The sequence below is a fragment of the Dama dama genome, chromosome 29 (assembly GCF_033118175.1).
Source record: "Dama dama isolate Ldn47 chromosome 29, ASM3311817v1, whole genome shotgun sequence".
NCBI lineage: Eukaryota > Metazoa > Chordata > Mammalia > Artiodactyla > Cervidae > Dama > Dama dama.
Genome location: NC_083709.1, coordinates 40,610,279 through 40,612,448, shown reverse-complemented (window position 1 = coordinate 40,612,448; position 2,170 = coordinate 40,610,279). Strand labels below are relative to the sequence as shown.

The following is a 2,170-nucleotide window of genomic DNA, read 5'->3' as shown; positions in this document are numbered from 1 at the left end:
TGAGGTACAGAATGGGCTGCCTCTCTATTTTAAAAGATTACAAAATCTCTATATCCCACTCCTGAGCCAGAACAGGACATCATGTCTTTTTCCTGACAATCTGGGTATGAAAAACAATTGATGTTTCCCCTGTACAAAAAAGCTAGCTATAGATTAACATAAAATTGTTACAGTAATAAATCTGAAGCCCATAAGAGAGGATCAATGATGGTGGTGTCACACCCAAGGTAAAGCAGAAGTAGCTCTTCAAGAAGTAGAGATAATAAAATTTTCTGTAAAACCTGAAAAACAAGCAGTAAATCTGGGAAGGAATCAAAATTATATTAAAGTAACAGACTCTAAGAGATGAATCTAGAGACAAAATTTTTGGGTTTGATTACCAATTTCATCATTTGTGAGTTTCTTACCAGTTATGCTCTTCAGTTTTCCAATCTGAAAAATGGCAATACTTACAGTATCTATCTCACTAGATTGCTGTCAACAAACACTAAAGAGCTGATAATGTGCAGTCATAATTTTTGCCTATCAAGGAATAAACTCAGGAATGAATAACAAGTATAGAATCAAAAATACTTCATATATATTCCACAACACAAACTATTATGCAATCTTTAGGTAAATGAGCAATTATAAAAAATACCAGATATATTAGCTCAGTTGGTAAAGAATCCACCTGCAATACCGAAGACCTGGGTTCAATCCCTGGGTTGGGAAGATCCCCTGGAGAAGGGAACAGCTACCTGTTCCAGGTATTCTGTATTCCAGTATTCTGGCCTGGAGAATTCCATGGACTATATAGTCCATGGGGTCACAAAGAGTTGGACAGGACCGAGCAACTTTCACTTTCACCAAATATATTTAAGAATGAGGAATGGGATTATTAGAATACATTTAAATTTGAGAGATTATTAAAATATATCTAAAATTTGAATTACACGAAGATTTATAGTTGTAGACATTCTATTGGAAACTTTAAATATTGGGCACCCCAGGACCAGCCCCCACAGAACCTAGTGCCTGATCAGCCGGTGGGCCAGGCTGGAGCGGCTGGAGGCAGACGTGAGCAGGGTGGAGCCAAGATGGCAGTTGCACGCGGTGCAAATGGTTCATCTGATGTCCAGATGCTTTCCTACTATGTCTCAACCACACTCTGAGCACAGAGAAAGAAGAGGTGATGGGGCTGTGCATAGGAGAGTTGAATGATGACTTAAGGAGTGACCCCAAGTTTACATATACTAGAACTGAAATGCACACAGTTGCTAAAAGGTTGACACTGTCAGAATTGTTCACATTCATTCTGTCATTGTCTTGCGGCTTTCTGGTAAGAGGAAGGGTCGAGTGGAAATTTCTCCAGAGCAGCTGTCTGCGGCTTTAATTGAGGCAGAGAGGTTGGCTGAACTAACTGGCGGTACCCTGAGAGTTGTGGGCTGGTTTCATTGCCATCCCCATGTAACTGTTTGGCCTTCCCATGTTGAAGTTCGCACACAAGCCATATACCAGATTATGGAGGGCTTGTATTTTCCTGTTTCCTACAAGATAAAAATACAAAGATTGGACAGGTACTCTATACTTGATTTCAATCCATAGAGGCCCAAAAGAGCTCAGAGTATGAGAGAACTGAAATCCCAATTCATATTGTACCCCATGGAACCATTGGGAAAGTGTGCCTTGAGTCAGCAATTGAGTTGCCCAAGATCTTGTATCAAGAGGGGCAAGATGCACATAGGAGGATCCACAGCCTTCCACATCTGGACCCAGTAACCAAGATCCACAAAGGCTCAGTAGTTTACTAAGAATCTGTGCAGGTCAGCAGTCAGCGGACCTCTACTACAATGGTTGGAGGACAGACTGGAGAGAAACCAAGAGCATTTACAGGAGTTGTAACAAGAAAAGAAAGAGTTTATGCAAGAATTTTCTTCTCTAGAATAAAGCAGGAGACAAAATGGGGAAGGATGAAAATATCCAGGTGTAAAATTAATTAAGCTAAATCAGTTTTGAAGAAGAGACATTTGGAGGACTCATATTACCTGACTGCAGACTTACTATGAAGCTACAGGGATCAAGACAGCATGGTATATATGCCCAACTGATTTTGATAAAGGTACAAAAGCAATTTAGTGGAGGAAGGGTGATAGTCTTTTCAACAAATGAAGTTGGTGCAATTTGCAAA

At 40.1% G+C, this 2,170-nt stretch overlaps 1 pseudogene; it reads left to right on the top strand.

Annotated features, from left to right (window-relative positions):
- Positions 1-207: 207 nt before the first annotated feature.
- LOC133048759 (lys-63-specific deubiquitinase BRCC36-like) lies at positions 208-1,929 on the top strand (annotated as a pseudogene).
- The last annotated feature ends 241 nt before the right edge of the window (positions 1,930-2,170 follow it).